The sequence below is a fragment of the Dermacentor albipictus genome, chromosome 1, assembly GCF_038994185.2.
Source record: "Dermacentor albipictus isolate Rhodes 1998 colony chromosome 1, USDA_Dalb.pri_finalv2, whole genome shotgun sequence".
Taxonomy (NCBI): domain Eukaryota; kingdom Metazoa; phylum Arthropoda; class Arachnida; order Ixodida; family Ixodidae; genus Dermacentor; species Dermacentor albipictus.
This window is the reverse complement of record NC_091821.1, coordinates 62,673,633-62,694,497: the sequence shown is the minus strand read 5'-3', so window position 1 is coordinate 62,694,497 and position 20,865 is coordinate 62,673,633. Positions and strand designations below refer to the sequence as shown.

Here is a 20,865-nt window from a genome sequence, read left to right as displayed (position 1 = left end):
GAAGCCACTTTGGAGATGTGCGCCATGAAACTCTCCGTAAAAACTGCACTATTGTTCGACTTTTTCTTTTATTTTTTTTCAAAATGCTTTTTTATGCAATGATGTGGAAAAGCAACTGGAATATGCCCATGTATTTTGCCCACGCTTTGGGAAATATCTCGAAGCTGGTGTCATCCTTGAAATTCATTTCAAGTGGATGCATCTTGCAATCTCACTGGCTACAATTAATTGATTTCAATGTATGCCGTAAAGTAATTAATTAGGAACGTAATCAGTGAATTTTTGTTTATTAGTTGAATATGTGTTTCAAGTTCTCATTCTGGTAATGTCTGCCTCTTCAAATAACCCAGCTCAAGGACAAGAATTTACTGTCTGCCACAGGTGGTTTTAAAAAATTTAAGATAACTGAGAAATTCCTGTGACTACCGCACTGATACACTTCATGCTATGCTGTTATAAACTTGTAATGAACTAATAACGTGCATCAACCCAACTGGAAAATCTGTGTCGCGGTGGACGGGAACTTTGGGGGGGTCTCTTTCTGGCAGGAACCTTACATGCCGGGTTCTCTGCCATTACTGGAACCGTAATATCAGTGGATCACTTTCGGGAATACTGTTGTGTGACGTGGCGTTCGATGCGACGCTGCCTCACTGGAGACATTGTGCACTTGCGCTGGCTTAACCAATTTGTTCTACTTACGCGTACAAAACACAGTAGCTTGAATGCAGCACAGTAAGACTATTTCACTACAAGGCACATTCACTTTTTTTTGAACGCATAGATAAGACGATAGCCTAGTTGTGCTTTTAGTTTGCCTAGCATCAAAATTATTTTTGTTTCAGAACTTTAGCCTGCTCCTTGAGGCCACCATATAAAGAGGTGGCCATCCAGCAACTGCGATTGAACCACGCACCGTCTATTGTCAAGCCAGTTGTCTTACCCACTATGCCACAGCTGCAGTAAGTAGGTCTGGGCTGCTCCCATGGCAGCAATTTACAAAATAAAACGAAATAAGAAAGAGAAAAAAAAACGCATCTATTCCTAAGGCTAAATTGCATGCCATATCAAATCATAAACACCGTTTGAGTGGTCTAAACGTCTACAGTAGTGCCATGTAGTGCGCCAATTAGTACGAATGACCCTTCCTAGAAGTATCGCCAGCAGCTTCCAAGGGCACGACCTTGATGCGGCCCAATCCACTTCGATCGCAGCGTCGCCATAGTATTTTTCGCCGTAGCGCGCCTCACTGCATGCTCACTCCTAAGCATGTGCCGTCCCAGCCGCTCCTTCTCGTCCACTGTGTTCTAGTACACTTTACTGAGGTGGTAGGGTCTTTCCCATGGAGACAGCATTACATCATGGAACCAGCCTTGGCAAGCGGACGCTCCGTGAAGCCACAGTGGTGGCCCAACACGTGACCTCGTGCGTCGAAATCACGGAGCAAGAATTGAGATTTGCTGATGCCTTTGGTTCCCAATATTTATTTCAGTTGTTTTTATTTGGTGCGCGGGGTGGGCGCTTGTTCAGCTGCCATGCCGTGGTTCTGCCTGCAGAGCGGGAACGGGAAAACCAACCGCGCACTTTGACGTGCGATCACGTGTTGGGCCACTGCTGGCCCGCCAGATTTCGGTTTCAGTCGCGTTGAGGTATGATCCCTCCTCCTTTTTTTTCATTCCTCCATGGCCTTCCCTCTGTTTTTCTCCTCCGTCCATATCTGGTGACGTTAGCATCTATGTCACGTGACATATTAACGAATCAATTCACTGCATTTCCATTCTTCACGCGGCTGGCACCGTTCGCCGCTGTCGCAGTTCGCTTGTTTTACGCAGTACTTCAGCTCATTCAGTGCGTTCAGCTCATTCTCAGTGCCTTTGGGACCAAGCATCTGACAAGCTCGACACACGGGGCCGGACCTCTACGTGCGACGTCTTGAGCGCCTTGAGTGAGAACAACGAAGACTCAATCGTGCGACGCGACTTTTCGAACATGGCCACCCGAAGCTGCGATGGCGAAGACAATGGCGCGGCGACGGTTGGCGGCAGCAGCGACGAACCGCGTTATGTTGATCGTGGGTGTCAAGAGACGGTACCGTCGGCTGACAAAGCTACGCAGTGCAGCCTGGATACATGTGCACGCTATGACCAAATGTACAGGGATCATGAGACGCGAATGGAGGGGCTGCGCGTGCTGCATGAGAAATATCGTGAGCTGCTCAACAGACCGGCCCGCAATTTGTCAAAATAATCCTGGAGTTCTTCTGGGACGTGACAAATATCGTGAGCTGCTCAACAGACCGGCCCGTAATTTGTCAAAATAATCCTGGAGTTCTTCTGGGACGTGACAAATATCGTGAGCTGCTCAACAGACCGGCCCGTAATTTGTCAAAATAATCCTGGAGTTCTTCTGGGACGTGACAGTCCCCAAGTTAATAATTTTCACGTTTCGTTTGTCACTCAAATATGGTTCTGATATATATATATTTTTTGAGCGCAGTACTGCTCCGAAAACTTGTTTCCCATGCCAAGTATATATGTCATGGTAACATAAGGCGTATTTGACTTTTATTCTTTCTCAACTGACGCGTGCCTGCTAAATCTGCTTCAATACAGGGCGGAAGCTTCCCATGCAGTGAATGAAACACTAAATGTGGATTGCAGTGAAACACTTGGCGACAGGTCTGCTTGGCACGTAGTGCCCATGGACGAAATGTTCTGATCTTCCGTGAAGTGGTTCTCTTCACATAGGTAAGTGTCGCGTAGCGCCAGTATAGAGCGTTGTTACGTTACATGTATACGTCGTAATTACGTATGTGCAGTCGGAACGATCGAAACTGGCTATAGCATAGCAGCACCCTGTTAAGCGCGTGGTTATACACGGGGAACATTTTATTGATGTTCACCCCAAGCGCATTTCTGCCGTCGGCGTCGCCGTGAGCTTCCCCACAAAGTCCAAGGGCGATAAAAAATCGTCGCCGCGCGCCGAATGCTGTATGTGCAAGCGTGAGCGCGCGAGGGTGAGCCGCCACTCGCGGCTCAGTGTGAAATGTGTTCATGCTTGCTTATGTGCGCCTGACACCATGCTTGTTAATTTAGTTATTATGCCTATGTTTACAAGTTTATACGGTCGTTAAATCAGCCATCCTTTCTTCATATAGCTGTCCACTAATTTGCTATCACAATTGGTGCTTCGAAAGCTTTCTGGCGAAACTGCGACATTAAGTTTTATATGGAATTTTGAAAAATCGATTGTTGTAGATAACATACCTCTAGTCCTTGAGCTTGATTATTCTATAATCGGGCATTAATTGCACCAGAAATAGAAACATGTATTCAACTAATATAAGAAAATCGCTAATTCTTAATTACTTAACTGTATGGTTTGCAATTTATGAATTGTAGCCAGTGAATTTGCAAGGTACATGCACTTGGAATGGATTCCCAGAATGAAGCCACTTTGGAGATGTGCGCCATCAAACTCTCCGTAAAAATTGCACTATTGTTCGACTTTTTCTTTTATTTTTTCCAAAATGCTTTTTTATGCAATGATGTGGAAAAGCAACTGGAATATGCCCATGTATTTTGTCCACACTTTGGGAAATATCTCGAAGCTGGTGTCATCCTTGAAATTCATTTCAAGTGGATGCATCTTGCAATCTCACTGGCTACAATTAATAGATTTCAATGTATGCCGTAAAGTAATAAATTAGGAACGTAATCAGTGAATTTTTGTTCATTAGTAGTTGAATATGTGTTTCAAGTTCTCATTCTGGTAATGTCTGCCTCTTCAAATAACCCAGCTCAAAGACAAGAATTTACTGTCTGCCACAGGTGGTTTTAAAAAGTTTAAGAAAACTTCGAAATTCCTGTGACTACCGCACTGATACACTTTATGCTATGCTGTTATAAACTTGTAATGAACTAATAACGTGCATCAACCCAACTGGAAAATCTGTGTCGCGGTGGACGGGAACTTTGGGGGGGGTCTCTTGCTGGCAGGAACCTTACATGCCGGGTTCTCTGCCATTACTGGAAACGTATTATCAGTGGATCACTTCCGGGAACACTGTTGTGTGACGTGGCGTCCGATGCAACGCCGCCTCACTGGAGACATTGTGCACCTGCGCTGGCTTAACCAATTTGTTCTACTTACGCGTACAAAACTCACAGTAGCTTGAATGCAGCACAGTAAGGCTGTTTCACTACACGGCACAATCACTTTTTTTGAACGCGTAGATAAGACGATAGCCTAGTTGTGCTTTTAGTTTGCCAAGCAGCAAAATTATTTTTGTTTCAGAATTTCAGCCTGCTCCTTGTGGCCACCATATAAAGAAGTGGCCATCCAGCAACTGCGATTGAACCACGCACCGTCTATTGTCAAGCCAGTTGTCTTACCCACTATGCCACAGCTGCGGTAAGTAGGTCTGGGCTGCTCCCATGGCAGCAATTTACCATGCGGCATACCAGGTGCCCTTCGGGTTGGGAAGGAAACGCAAGCGTTGAGGTCTTGTAATGGCCAGGCCATGACCGTGCGTTGCCTATTTTCCCGATAGGTACTGCGAGGCAGCTCTAGCATTTCTGCCTCCGATAGCTATGGCAGATGCCCAAAGACTATGTCTATAAATCTTGAAGAGGGTGTCATTCAGTTGCTGGGGCTGACTGGGGCTGGCAAATAGCTGTTGTCACAACAAATTCTTGGTGTTCTGCGAAATTCACATAACATAATTTAAGAATTAAAAAAATGTGTATAGTAATGCACAAAATAAAGTTTTTGACCAATCACAAATGGAATGAAAATCCACAAATAAATTGCAATTAAAAGACAAAGTTGCAACACAGGTGGCTCAAGGTAGAGCTTTAATTTGGAATATTTCAGGGATAGTTTAATTGAAACTTGAAGCGATATGAGCATTTTCATAGAAGTAAGAAAGTGTAGAAGCATGGGAGAAAGGAAGCGAGTTGGAATATATGAAGGAGACACAAGATGTAAATTTAATTTGAAGGCACTTTCTCTACTCTCTCCCTACCATGGGGAAAATGGCGTTTCTTGTAGGTTCCATCAAATTATTTTTCTGAAGGAACTACTGCACTCAATATTTTGTGTAAAACATAAACAAAAGGTAGAATGAATGTACTTTTCATGCATGATAGTTTTATTAACGAGATGTAATCATCGTCATCAGCCTGGTTACGCCCACTGCAGGGCAAAGGCCTCTCCCACACTTCTCCAACTACCCCGGTCATGTGCTAATTGTGGCCATGTTGTCCCTGCAAACTTATTAATCTCATCCGCCCACCTAACTTTTGCCGGCCCCCGCTACGCTTCCCTTCCCTTGGAATCCAGTCCGTAACCATTAATGACCATCGGTTATCTTCCCTTCTCATTACATGCCCTGCCCATGCCCATTTATTTTTCTTGATTTCAACTAAGAAGTCATTAACTAGCGTTTATTCCCTCACCCAATCTGCTCTTTTCTTATCCCTTAACGTTACACCTATCATTCTTTCCATAGCTCGTTGCATCGTCCTCAATTTAAGTAGAATCCTTTTCGTAAGCCTCCAGGTTTCTGCCCTGTATGTGAGTACTGGTAAGACGCAGCTGTTATACACATTTCTCTTGAGGGATAATGGCAACCTGCTGTTCATGATCTGAGAATGCCTGCCAAACACCCAAGCCCATTCCTATTCATGTGGTTATTGCAATTTCATGATACGGAATCGCGGTCACTACCTGTCCTAAGTAGATGTATTCCCTTACCACTTCCAGTGCCTCGTTACCTATTGTAAACATCTGTTCTCTTCCGAGACTGTTAAACATTACTTTAGTTTTTTGCAGATTAATTTTTAGACCCACCCTTCTGCTTTCCCTCTCCGGGTCAGTGAGCATGCATTGTAGTTGGTCCCCTGAGTAACAAAGCAAGGCAATATTATCGGCGAATCGCAAGTTACTAAGGTATTCTCCATTAACTCTTATCCCCAATTCTTCCCAGTCCAGGTCTCTGAATACCTCCTGTAAACATGCTGGGAATAGCATTGCAGAGATCGTATCTCCCTGCCTGATGCCTTTCTTTATTGGAATTTTGTTGCTTTCTTTATGGAGGACTACGGTGGCTATGGAGCCGCTATAGATGTCTTTCAGTATCTTTACATACGGCTCGTCTACACTCTGATTCTACAATCCCTCCATGACTGCTGAGGTTTCAACTGAATCAAACGCTTTCTCGTAATCAATGAAAGCTCTATATAAAGGGTTGGTTATATTCGGCACATTTCTCTATCACCTGATTGATAGTGTGAATATGGTGTATTGTTGAGTAGCCTTTACGGAATCCTGCTGGTCCTTTGGTTGACAGAAGTCTGAGGTGTTCCTGATTCTATCTGCAATTACTTTAGTAAATACTTTGTGTAGGCAACGGACAGTAAGCTGATCGGTCTATAATTTTCCAAGTCTTTGGCGTCCCCTTTCTTATGGATTAGGATTATGTTAGTGTTCTTCCAAGATTCCAGTACGCTCGAAGTCATGCGGCATTGCGTATACAGGGTGGCCAGTTTTTCTAGAACAATCTGCCCACCATTCTTCAACAAATCTGCTGTTAGGTGATCCTCCTCAGCTGCCTTCCCCCTTTGCATAGCTCCCAAGGATTTCTTTACTTCTTCCGGCATTACTTGTGGGATTTCAAATTCCACTAGACTATTCTGTCTTCCATTATTGTCATGGGTGCCACTGGTACTGTATAAATCTCTATAGAACTCCTCAGCCACTTGAACTATCTCATCCATATTAGTAATGATATTGCCAGCTTTTTCTCTTAACGCATACATGTGATTCTTGCCTATTCCTAGTTTCTTCTTCACTGCTTTTAGGCTTCCTCCGTTCCTGAGAGCATGTTCAATTCTATCCATATTATACTTCCTTATGCCAGCTGTCTTACGCTTGTTGATTAACTTCGAAAGTTCTGCCAATACTATTCTAGCTGTAGGGTTAGAGGCTTTCATACGTTGGCGTTTCTTGATCAGATCTTTCGTCTCTTGCAATAGCTTACTGGCATCCTGTCTAACTTACCACCGACTTCTATTGCTGATTCTTTAATGATGCCCATAAGATTGTCGTTCATATCTTTAACACTAAGGTCCTCTTCCTGAGTTAAGGCAGAATACCTGTACGTCACAAAAAAGATATAGATTGCCAAAATCAAGATTGTGGGATAAAATTGAAAAAAAGTTTTTAAAGACATGCTTGCATCTACTTAGAAAAAACTTTAACAAAAATGAGATATGCAAAATTTATTAATGTCTAAGAGGCACTATCTCTGGAAAAATAAAAATTTAATTGAACAGGTATTCCGCTACAAAAGTTTAAGTGAAAGTACTACAGTTTGGCGTGCTGGGCTGCGGCCGCCGATGTTCCGCGCTCACTTGCGTTGTCGTTGCTCTCAGAGTCAAAGTCCGACTGAAAGTTAGCATCCTCAGACTCGCTGCTGCTGGATCCATCAATAAAATCAGCTGAAAACGCTGCGGAATTGCAAGATCTGCGATCGTTCGAAGCGCGCGCGCTGCTACTGGAGGTGGCCATTTTCACTTTCTGCTTGGACGATCGCCAAAATTCGGAGTGCGTTAAAAAATTAATGTGTGGTGAGGAAAAAGCGAAGTGCTTAGAAAACAAAAATATAGTTCTCCTCCTTCAGGTCCTAAGGCACAGTGTGTCTGTGAGTGGCATGGAAGGTTTCTAAAGCGGTGTTTCAAACCTTAGATAGCGGGTGGCAGTTTTTACTTTCTACTTTGATGAGCGCGAAAACATCAGAGCGCATTGAAAAATCGCCGCCTGGGGGAAAACAGCGAAAGGCTTAGGAAACAAAGGACTAGTTCTCCTCTTTCGCATCCGATAGCGCAGTGTCTCCATGAGCAGCACGGAAAGTCTCCAAACCGGCATTTGAAACCATAGGTAGTGGGCTAACGATACCCAATAGGCGCAGTACAAAAAACGTTAAAAGGACTGTCTACTGCTCGGAACATGCATTGAGATTAGGGTGGAAATGAGAAGAGTGTGTGGTCACATTGACGGAAGCGAGCATGCTTGTTCTCCATAAACAAGGAATTTTATTTTTAATATGGCTCCGAAAGAGTTGCAAGAATGACATGTGTTGCTCGACGGTGAAACAGTACACCCAATCTGTGTCCCATCACATAACCAAAAAGCTGCACAGGGAGAGTTATTTTACTTGGGTGCAATATTGTGTTGCCTGAAAGTGTAGTTCCTGCTCTTCTGCTTACTTTTCTTTGTTTGCAAGTAATTTCATTTTTGCTTCCAGCTAGCGTGTGTTGAAATATGGTGCCATCTTGTGCAAATGACCGGAGTTGCAGTGAATAGAGTGGTACGTTGATGCATGACCTTTGAAATTGCCATCGGTCCAGTAATCAATGTTGTCGGCATCCGTTGGCGTATGTACACAGTTTCAAGAAAAGACTACACAGATTGAAAAATTCTTTCAAAAATTTCTACTCACTTTTCTGAGAAACTACTGCACATTTAGGCACTTCAATGGGTAAGCATTCTAATGCGCTGCAAAATTGAAGGTGGCTGTCAATTTTCCTTTCATGAAAAATGAAGGTACTTGAAAAATGGTAGACAGTTCCTCTGTTCTCACTGCCGGATCCTTGGCCGATGCGGTGGGTATGTGCTAGTGCTGTGGTATACAAGGTGCCACAGTGCTTGAGCATGGTGGCTAGAGCCACCATAGCCACCCCTCTAGCTACCATAGCTTGAATGTAGACATGGAGAAAGGAAAAATACTTTCGTCATGGAGGTAGAGCACAGAGTTCCTATGTATATATCTATAACTGTTTGAGGCAGAATATGTGAAGTACTTGAGGTCGTCAACATTGTCATCTATAAGATAGTACCATAGAGGAAGTACGTTCCAAGTCTCCAAGCATGGGAGAAGGCAAAAAATTTCTTCCATATGCCATTGATCAATCCAGAAGTGCTTCAAAATTTTGAAGCAGCACGCACTCGACACCAACATGTATATCACATACTTCCTTGAGGGGCCCTCCACTTAAACAATAAGTTTTTTGTTGCATCGAGTTCAAGATGAACCATCAGTAGAACTATGTGGTGAGCCTTGGACAAGGCTTTCGTCGAAAGGTTGCTGTGAAGTGTATATACCTCTAAAAAACTATTTCTTTGCCCGACACTCTGGCAGGGTCTGTGACGGAAGTAGTGAGCCTTGTTTTGGAAAGCCTTTCAGCTACATCAGGTTGTGGCTGCAGGACCACATTACTCATAAGCTTCCTCAACGATGATAATTTAGTGGCCAAGTTTGCAGGGCCAATATGTTCGATGCCACCTCACCTGTGCCGCGTGGGCTGCGCACGATACCGCCTCTGAAAACCCGCCGTGTGCCCAAGGAAATGTTGGGGGGGAGGGCGAGACAAGGCTGTTTTTGCTGTACAAAGGGAGGTGGGAGAGGATTGTCGTAACGTGGTCGAAAAAATGGGCGGGGTAGCTCGCATCGCCTCCACCGTCTCGCTCTTCAGCACTTCATTTTCGATCTCTACTGCTACTGAACTCACCAACAAAAATATTGAGGTAGAACACTCCCTGCATGGCGCTTTACGTCTAGTAACTCATATTTACTGATAGGATGTGGGACCAGAATGTGTGACAAAGCAATCCAATGTAATTCAGCAGAGAGTAGTGAATTCAGCAGCAGTCTTCTAATCCTACTGAGAAGAGAAAGGAGGCCAAGAACAAAAGCTGCACATATGACGGCTTCTGGACCAAAGTCCACGATACCACCTTGTGAAAAAAATTATTGGCAACGATACCTTGCAACTGCTTGCAAGAGACAGTGCATAAATATACACATAGACAAGTGCATAACGCTACATAAACAACATAGTTCCTCAAGAAAACACATAGGTAACATTAATGACAGGTAATGAATACTGAAAATGAAAGAAAGTGGACAAAAAGAAGTTTCCTAAGGTGTGCATGATGCAGTGCCTGCCTGTAAACTTTTCGCATTTCTTCCTAAGAACAGGCATCACATGGAACTTATCTTGAGAATACGTTGCTTAGTAGTGCCACATTCCAGATTTCGTCATGGAGGATTGCGACAAAAAAAAATTCAGTTTGACATACTCTCACCAGTTGAAGAACAGTGACATGTATAATTCTGAGGACTTCTTGGACATTGTTCGTGAGACATGTAGCATGATATGCATTTGTGAAATACAAATTCAGGGAATAATGTAAGTGCTAGTTTTAACAGTAAGATATGCAAATAGGACCATACAGAAATTGGGAGGTTTTCATAAGCAATTAGCAATTATTGGTGACTCATTACCACCTATGAACTAGGTTTCCTAGAGAAATCATATGGCCAGTCTTATTCCACTCAATAGCATATCGTGATGTAATTTTCCTTGATAGACATTCCATAAACAAAATAATTAATTCTGGTTTACATTTAGCAATGGCATTCATTCAGCGCTGCTTTAACCCTTTGACTGCCACTCCAGGGTATTGTTTTGAGTTTTGAGCAGATTCTCTGCCTCTCAAGAAGCAACTTGTGCAAAAACAAACATTGCATACATGTTGTATCATCTATATGGAGGTTGTATAAACAGATAAAACTTGTAAGGAAACTTTCTGATAACAGGTCAAGCAAACGTATCGGTGCTCTGTTATCAGCAGGTTAGCCACGGCAAACAAGCATGGCAGGTCCGTGTGCACTTCGACAGGCGAAGGGATTTGAGAACTGTTGATGAATTCTGCATCAAAAGAAAGGGACCACAAAGAAACAGTTTGTATGTAGCGCAAGATATCTACTGAACTAGCCCACAAAAAAAAAAAAGCAGCAGTCAAATGGTTAAATGTGTTTTACTGCTAAGCAAGAGTGTGCATGCAGTGTATTGTACCTGCTAGCCGTTGTTTGGGCACTTTAGTTACACGAACATTTCACGTGCTCTGCCTGCGAATATGTATGTACAGTACAACCTCGTTATAACGAAACGGACTATAACTAAATATTGTATATAGCGAAGCAAAATTCCCCTTGAAATCCTCATAGAGATTCGTGTTTATAGCACATGCAATAACGGATACAACGAATTAATGTACAGTCAACGACCGATTTTTCGGACCCTCTAGGGAATGTAAAAACGTCCGAAAATTCAGGCAGTCCGAAAAAATGAATGCATGCAAAAAACTCACTTTTTTCTTTTTTTCTCGGATCTAGAGGTAAACGGCGAAGTACCAGGTTTCCGAAACCCTGTCAAAGCATCAGTGAAGTGGCTATAAAAAAACGCATTCAAAAACTCTGTATGCAGCCGACTGCCGGTTTATTATGTACATGTGCATCGTCGGGCAGCTAGTGTTATTGCTGCAGTGGCTTGAAGAACTTGTTGATTGTTGTTTGGACGGCGTTCCGGATGCATGCGATCATATTTGCCTCGATCTGAACAAGGGTCATGTCAGCACTATACACCGATGAAAAAGTCAACAGTGCTCGTGTCAACTCAGTGCTTGTAGGCGGCGCAGGCATTGGCTCCTCATTTTCAACATCGGAGTCTTCTGAATCCCCCACAACCTGATGGACTATTCCCTCGTCAGTCAGTTCTGCGAAGAAGTTGAGCTCGCTGTCAGCGTCAACAAACTGTTCAAAAGTTATTTCCGTGGGTACGGTACTGCTTTCCGCGCTTTGACACCGTCGGCGAGGACGACGAAGACGGAGTGGGGGCCATCGAAGGCAAGCGAAATCCTCAAGTTGCGAACAGTGGAGTTCGCTGATGAGCATCAAAGCACCTAGGCCTAGTGTCGCAGAGCACACTTGACACAACAGCACAACCACACACCACGCTAGCCAAAACGTGGCCTGCGCAAACAAACGAAATAGCGCCACTCTGGAAACTCCGCTGGAAGCGGAAGTGCGGCCATTTGCGGCGATGAACATAGCCAGCATGGCCAGACCAAAGTGGTGTGTGGCGGCTAGATTCGGCTAGTTGTGGTTCAAAGCGGTGATATGCTTCGGCTGCAAGTCGATTTCCTTCACAAGGGCGCTGCGCGAGGAGCCAAAGGACCTTCCGTCGCGTCAAAAAGTCCGGAAAATTGGACGGCGGGGGGTTCGAGCATCCGAAACCTCAGATGTCCTTATGCATTGATTCTATAGGGCTCGTGGCGGTGCCGCGAAGACGTCCGAAATATTGGGCATGTCCGAAAATTTGGGCGTCCGAAAATTCAGTCGTTGACTGTATATATATATATATATATATATATATATATATATATATATATATATATATATATATATCACATGATTTTCATAACGATCAGCAACACAGCGTTTTGGGCATGCTTGTATGACATGATGAGGCTCATAGAGCACGAAAGGACAAGGACACAGAAGGACACTTGGAATGAATTCTGAAGATGACACCAGTTTTGAGATAAGCATTCCCAAAGTTTGCGACGAAATGCATTGATTGGTGTTCCAGTAATGTCTTAGCTTCAATGCTTTAGAAGGCATCTTGGTAAACAAAGTTAGTGGAACAAAATTTTTGCCATGAGTTTGACTGCACTCACAACTGGTGCCTGTTTCAGAATTCATTTCAAGTGGATGTGCCTTGTGAATTCACTGGCTTCTATATGTGCAGTGCGATACATGCCCCAGAGTAACTTGTTAAAAAGTTTATTAGGGAAATTTAGTTATTTAGTCAATTATGCATATTGATTTTCAATCTGTGTAATGTCCACCTCTTTGAGTAATGCACCTCAATGAGTAGATTTGTGCTATATGCCATGTTGATTTTTAAAATTTCTGTTAACATTGCAATAAAGCACCCGGTATAACCAGCTGAAAGCTCATTTATTGAGATTTTGATTGATTGCTATGCCTGCATGGTGTATTTATGGCTGCTGGTGCCATATTTCTTATTCCTAATTACTATTGCTTGAAGTATATCACTTGCTAATTAGTGCAAAATTATTTTCACAATTATCTGCTCGCGTGTGCCGGTGAGGCTTGACTTGCTTATCATGAGCACGGTAGTACATTCTGGAAACATCAGTTATGTCTCACACCCAGTGTTTTGTATTTTCCCTCCATGTAAATGCTGCTGTGACTTGAGTTTTAAACACGCCTTGTCGTTTTTTAATCCCATCGCTGTAAGTAGCCAACAATTCCAGATGTCATCAATTTTCTTAAAGGGGCTGAGAAACGCTTTTTGACCATAGTAAGGAATTGTTGCTGATCAGTCGTAGAGGCAGCTATGAACATGTGAGCCAAATAATACTAAACTGCATGCAGCAGGGAACTAACTACTTACTATCACACGCAGCAAAAAATTGCTTACTCTCACTTCCACAATGTCGTCATGCAGTGTCATGGAAAGCAACTGACTCACTAACACCAAGGGCTGATTTTGTGATTGCAATAGTATTCTCAGCAATGTGTAATTGCTTTACTCAAGCATTATTGCGTAATAAAAAAGACACGGACGTAAGAGAAGAACACACACCAAGCGCAAACTTTCAACTAAATTTATTGTGCCACTGAATTGGTTATATATGTGAAAAAGTATAGACTGCCCATGCGCTTACATGAAGAAAACGAACTGCGCATTCATGTAACATAATTATGAGCCATGTGATGCCGCCTCCACGAAACTTGCTGTATTTACTCGATTGTAACGCACCCTCGACTGTAACGTGCACCCGTTTTCCATGACCAAAAAAAGAGGGGGAAAAAAGCATCCTTGATTGTAACACATACCCATTTGCCATGACCTAAAGAAAAGCCCTTTACAGTACCGCGCACCTCATTCTTTCATACAGAAATACAACTTTCTGTCCTTTGGAAAAAACAAGATATACTCCCAATGCACTAAAGTTGCGATGAATAAAAAAGCCGCAGTGTTGCCCGAAAGGCGAAGCATCAAATATAATAGCAAATTAGGAGACAGCTATATGAAAAGTAAGGATAGCAGTTTTGCATCCTTACTTTGCATCCCGTTTTGGATAGCAAAACTAAGGAAGGATTACCAAAGCACAGATACTTCAGGTAGGCTCGAAGTTCGTATGAGGTGGCCATTTTTGAAATGCTAATGGCTATAAGGCAACACAGAATTAGGGTCACACTCAATTCTAATGTGCATGCAATTTTGAGACCTGTTTTATTGGAAGAAAAGTACATGTTAGATTCGAGTAATACGGTAGTTCTTAATACGGTAGTTCTAAGCTCCTTAACATCGATAGAAAACGCCTGATGGCCACGGTCAGAATGCAATTTCAAAAAATCAACCGCAGTGTCAGAGCTCTTAACAAGGAAAGGGTCGCTAACAGGCAGAAGGCCCAACATATGTTGTAAAAATACCCCAACGCTTTTGCCAAGTATCAACTTCTGACACAATCAACCGTAATGGGACACCGGTTTTTTGCGTTTTGGCACTGAAGAAAACTTGTAGATGATTTCGCTTGCTGTTTTTAAAGGCCTTGGTTAATTTTTCTAAATTAAGTCTGTTGCACATGCTCTTTGCCACCGCCTTTACCTATAGCCAGCAACAGCTCCCTATGACAGTTAAATGTGGCACTGATGGCTTCTGGAGCTTTGGAGGTAAAGTCCTCAGCAAGTAATACAGCAAAACCCTGCTTTATCGGCTGGAATCACACACAGTGAATTGTCTACGAGTGAAGAGGCCACTGATTCACCGATATCGTCGCCTTCAGTTGCTTGCACCTTTGTAGTACATCGATACCTTCCGATACGATGTGGCCTACCTCGTGGTCTGGGACAAGCCTTGAGACATCTCTAATGCAGGACAGAAGTTCTCTGGGGAGCCCTTTGGTTTGGACAGCAAACTTCGGCCCGAGAGATAGGACCTCTAGAATCTTTTCAGGTAAAGAAACAGACTCTGGAACATGGATGAGGTTCTCCTTTTGTCTACTCATGAAGATCACTCCTCCAGACTTGGTTTCCCTGTTCGGAGGCTTTCTTCCTTCAGCGCGACACTCCACCAGAGTTTGCAGGATCCTAGGGTCCAAGTGGAACCACCAGGCGCGACTTTACAGGCAGTACCTTTCAGTACAACTTCAGAGCGGTGCAGAAAATCTCACAGCTAATTGTCTGCATCGCGAGTACTTTCGGATGGAGGACCAGACAACTGAAAACCTATGGCAGCAACAACTATGTAGACTCCGAGAACAACAGCCACAGAAGTGGTCGGCTCCGCAGAACCTCAGAAACGGTTCGGTCTGGCTGTTACGTCAAGATGATGTCAATTGGAGAAAGAATGGAATGTCAAGGCGCGAGGGAGACCAATGACCATGCAGTGTTCTGTCGCAAGGTCACGTCATCATTTTTGTTTGTACTTTGGGGACAATATAATAACTGAAGGATGTTGCTAGTTTGGTAAAAAAATATTGGTTTGTATACAAAACTTGCACATTTAATTTCCACTAATAACTTAGCTTCCGACATAGACAGCTAGTGCTTTAATTTTATCTGCGTTGCTTTATTTATTTCTTGTCACTAGGTGGTGCGCCATACGTTAAGCAATCAAAGCAGTTCTCGGTGTGCAGGCCGTGGCTCTAATAGGATTTCGTTTAGCCGTGGCTGAGCTTCTTAGGGTGGACGATTGCGATGAGAGTTCCGTCCAGGCATCTCACAACTTCGAGAATCTTGCCGCGGTCAAAGAAACGTTCTTGACTGCGGCTTTCTCGTACAGCGTGGAGAGAAATCTGACACCCTTTTTCTTTTCCCTCAACCGTAATGACCCTAGCGATGGCGGTAATGATGCGACTGACCGATGGTTGCGATAACCCAATAGCTTCTACATTCCAGGCGCAGTGCTGTAAACAACCCACAGCAAAACAAAAAAAAAGGAGGAGGAGAAACGTAGCACGCAGAACACTTGTGTCGCAGTGTCAACGCTACTAAATTTTGTGGTCCGCAATATTCTAGCTCTGCAAATCCATCGCATTCTGTTTTTGGGGTGCCTAAACTGCCTTCGCAACTCGCCTTCGCTCATGTCGTACCTTATGTCGCTGTCTTAGGCCAACGCTCGCCAGCAACACAACCAAAGAAGCCACTATCGGCATCCCTCTTGTCGTGCCGGCCAGCGCGAGACTTGCGGACGGCCCTGGTTGCCCTAGCAACCATCAAGATCATGCTCGCCACCGCGCACGACCCTCAAGTGAGCCACTTCTCTGCGGTTCCTCTCGTAGCAGACGCCGAGTTCCTTTCCAGATGATTGACAACCTGTGTGACGACAACAAAATTTGTTGTCATGCCCACCAGGGATGACGACAACGAAGTGCCGACCAATGGCGTTCGTGAGAATGAACTGGTTCCAAAGCGAACCGTTACAGAATACGAGAATACGGCCCCTGATTGGTTAATGGGAAATCACTAAAGTAGTGAAGAATACCTGTGCATGCAATACTGCATGCACAGTGGCTATGAGGGGTAATCATAAAATGGTAAGTGGGCATGAGCCATAGGTAGATAGGCTATTGGTTTTTGGGCAGGGAAAAGGAAGGAATGCTATGGGTATTTGGAACCCATTTAAAAAGGTTTGGTGTCTGAATTCTTCCTCATCCAGGTTATGCACCATTGAGCATGGGATGTGGCACACATTTTTGATCTAACTGACGTTTAATGATGTTAAAATTGCACAGGAAATATTGTGAAATGTTTCAGAGCTTCCAATAGTATCTGCGACTCGTTACCAATGACACCCTTATGTGCAGGGACATGAAATAAGGTTATATGTCTCATAGGTGTTACATATAAAAGAAGTGTAGACATTCAGGAAACCCAGGTGTTCAAAACTTCCGGAGCCCCCCACTACGGCGTGCCTCATAATCAGATCGTGGTTTTGGCACGTAAAACCCCATAATTTAATTTTTTGTCCCTTAGGATCTGAGAATGTGGGCCGTATGCTCTCCTACCCATTTTTATTCTGTAAATTTCCTTCTCATAACCAGGTTCCCCTGTGAGTAATTTACCTAGGTAAACATATTCCTTTGCGTATGCTAGAGGCTGACTGGCGATCCTGAACTCTTGTTTTCTTGCCAGGCTATTGATCATTATCTTTGTTTTCTGCATATTAGTCTTTAACCACACTCTTGCACTCTCTCTGTTAAGGTCCTCAATCATTTGTTGTAACTCGTCCCCAGTGTTGCTGTAATAGTGATCCTCTAATAGTGAGTGACTCCCTTCTGTGATTACTTGGAGAAGTGTTTCAGGGCCCTTTTAATGATCTTATGCTGACATTTCTTCTCACTTATTTGCCCAAATTGCTGTCTGCTTTGTCACCCTAACAAAAAGAAATACAGCCTGCAAAAGTTGTCATTAGTTACGTGGGAGGAAATCTACTTGTACCCTATATTTCCCTTTTATTTTGAAAAAAAAAAAAAGGCTATCAACTCCCAACCTTTTCTGAAGTTTTAGGTTGTCTTGAAATTTGGACCTAGTGTTTCGAATAAATTTACTGCTTTCTTTGTTTAAATTAATTGGTATTTGGATTAAATTGCCTGGTGCTTGAAATAAATTGCGTGGCACTTGGATTAAAATTACTGGCAGTTGGATTAATTTGTGTGGTGCTTGGATTGAATTGCTCGGCAGATGGAATAAATTGATGGGTACTTGGATTAAAGGACCATAACACGGTCGTGCGACTATATTCTCAGTTTAACATTGTAACTGAAAGTAAGTGGCCCAAGATGTTATATACGTACAAAAAAAAAAAGACTTAGCTATGAGCACATACATTATCTTGAAAATTCTATTTGAAGTCCCTTCCTCTGAACACCTTCTACTGACTAGCGACCACCACTTTGGCATGGACTATGTGATGTCAGAAAATGAGGGAACGTTGTGTTGTCTGCTTTCAAACAGTGTGAGCAGACCACATTGTACCTTTTACTCTGGCACCCAACGCCGCAGCAGGAGCATCACCGTTGAGTTGTGCCCACAATACCTTCATTCGTTCTATTAAAAGTAGCAGAAAACCACCGAGATGCACCTGCAAATACAATATGACACATGGTGGCGACAACATATTTATGGCTCCTGCAATCGCTTGCGGTGTTTGCAGCACACCAAAACATGGCCTTCGAGATTGGCTTCTGTTATTCGAGGAAGCCGTTTCTGAGGGTGTCAGTTCATTTCATCGCTGCTCAGTGTTGTGAGACTGCTGTACAGTTCAACTGCAACGTAAACAAAAATTGAAATATAAATTTTCTATGGCATTGAATGTGCTTAAATTACGCCAGCTTTCTGTGGGACGCATATGGCTTAACATGCAACGCAATACTCAAGCTTGAATATTTGGTGTCAAGGCCCTTTTAAATTGAGTGGGAACAATTGTAGATGCCAATTTCAGTTTTTCATAACATGCACACGAATTTCACCCTAAGCCAGCAAATTAGGTGAAACTAATTTTGGATGTTCTAAGCTGTTGCAGGGTAATTTATTAAATTCATTAATTAAATGTACTTATAAGTTTAATTGACATCTTCTTCCTCAGGTTAAAAGTAACACTCGTACAAGAAGAGCTTAAATGCTGCAGCGTAAACAGTGAGCATGTCATTTTGCGGCACCCTTTGCACTCTGAATTATAACAATCAGTCGCTGTTACCCTGTTACGCCATAAGTTTATTGGAAATTGTACTTGTTAATTTGGTATCACAATCTTTTTTCTGTGCTGCAACACTCCACTCTGGTTAGTTACTAGCTCTACTGGCAAGTCTCATATCATTGACGGAATGCCTTGAGGCTGTGGCTTTTATTGGCAAACAGTGAGAAAAGGAAAGGCATGCTTAATTTCAAGACGCAACAATTTCTGGCTGTGGTACAATAAAGTTGTACCCTAAACAATCTGTGAGCCTATTGGCAACCACCGCAAACCTCCTGTGCCAGCAGCAATGCTGTAATGCACTGCCTTATGAGCAGAGGAACAGCATGCTGCGATTTATCACTTGCAAACTTTGCACTTATCTCGAGGTATGATTAGGTGCCCAGCTTCTAAGCTTACGGGCACTGGTGTGCTAGGACATGCACTTGTCTGCACATGGATGGCCACGGATGGGCTCTGGCTGGATGCATCTGGTTCATACAAGTGAAGAGCTGTTTTCTCATTCAAAATGTGTCATTTTCATGGGACACTTATTGATGGTGTTCTTTTTTACTAGATTATTTAATTTAGTGTCAAGCTAGAACAGCCATAATTCCTCTTGGTTTCCCATTTTACTGGTTGATACAGACATGCACCTCTGTCAACAAGAGTGAAAACGGGAGGGTACAGATTTTCCTGCCATGTAGTTTCTGAAAGCACTGTGCTGTGTACAAAAACTGTGATGGCTTTCATGTTTCTTTTTAACTTGCAGGTTGACCATCAAAAACAGAGTGGGCAGGTGTCGTTGAGGAGCCCGAAGACAGCCCTGTAAGCCGTGGTGCTTGGCTCAATGTGGCCCAGCACCAGGAATTCCACTGTTCCAGCACCCACAGTTGTGCCCCAAGAAATTGTAGGGAGTGTGAAGACAATGTCCTTGCCACTCCTAGACAATGTCCTTGCCACTCCTAGTGCTTTGACCCATGACGTGACTGGAATGTTCACCAGAGCTGTTCGCCAGTTGCTGCTGTGAATACAGCACAGTTCTGTTGTTACTGTCATGGCCACTTCCTAGCCCATGTGCCTGCGAGCTCATCAGCTACATCCATCCCAGGCTTGATGTATGTGCAGTACAATTTAGCTAGCACGTGCGGAGACTGGCAGGTAGCCAGAGTGGTAGCAGCTATTATAAGCAATAGCACTGTTAAAACTGTTCACTGTGATTCCGGTGCCTGGAAATTATTGCATTAAAAACTAGCTACACTTTAAAAAACGTCTGTTACACACCTGCAACAACACTGTATTGAACCCTTTCACTGCCGAGGTAACTCGGGGGACCCACCGTTGCACCAGCCTGGTTTCTCTCTCGTACTATACTCATTTTGTGTTTTAGTGTACTCCCTGCCTCTCCTGAAGCCATTTGTGCGAAAGGAGAACATTGCGTGCCTGTTGTGCTGTCTATGGAGAGGTCATCTAAACACACAAAACTCTCAAGTGAAATTTCTGACAGCCTGTGGAGCATATGTCTTCGTGCTGTGAGGCTCTGTCTTGGCAAGTCAGGCATGGCAAGCCAGTGCGACGGGTCTCTCCACACTTGAGATAAAAAAAATTTATGAACTGTTTATGAATTCTGTATTGGGAGAAAGTGATGGCAACGTGCCAGCTTCTGTGTAACATACTATGTCCACTAAGTAAACATGCAATAAAAGCATGGCAGGGGCTGAGGAGCCATCGGGGGAAAAAAACAGCCAGCATAAGGGGTAAAAGGACACAAAAGACAACAAGTGTAGCTACAACGATAAAACATGTAGGGGGGGGGAGGGGGGGGGGGCAGAGCAATAAGTCAAGCTCCTAAACACGTTTCAACATTTGTGCTGTTCTCAGTGATAAGATAGAGTGTTGACCAATGGTGACTGCTGCTATAGAGCCCTTTCTGATAGGAAGGAATATAGGGCATGACTCACGATCACATGATATGTAAGAGAATGCCACGATTCCCATATTTCCTCAAGCTTGAAAATAATTGTCAATAGTGTGAGGCAAGGAAATGCGATCTCAGTATTCGTTTAGCATCTTTGGGAAGTATTCATGATAATAGATGGGGAGAATGATTGCAGGTAATGGTAAATAGGAAATATCTCAAAAACAGGCATTTGCAAATTGCTTCACCATGAATTTCAATAAAAAACTTATAGGCTATTAGGTAACGCAAACTGTATTCTGTTGATGTATCAGTCTGTTAGCGTACTGA

At 43.4% G+C, this 20,865-nt stretch overlaps 1 long non-coding RNA gene across 2 annotated transcripts; it reads left to right on the top strand.

The window, feature by feature from the left end:
- Window positions 1-1,507: 1,507 nt before the first annotated feature.
- Window positions 1,508-20,404, top strand: LOC139047674 (uncharacterized). 2 transcript variants are annotated; one of them, XR_011507315.1, is made up of 4 exons: window positions 1,508-1,649; window positions 2,613-2,747; window positions 4,297-4,413; window positions 19,390-20,403. It is a non-coding gene; the product is annotated as an uncharacterized lncRNA (long non-coding RNA). The 2 variants fall into 2 exon arrangements; XR_011507314.1 differs by lacking the exon at window positions 1,508-1,649 and having other exon boundaries at window positions 1,684-2,747; window positions 19,390-20,404.
- Window positions 20,405-20,865: the final 461 nt, after the last annotated feature.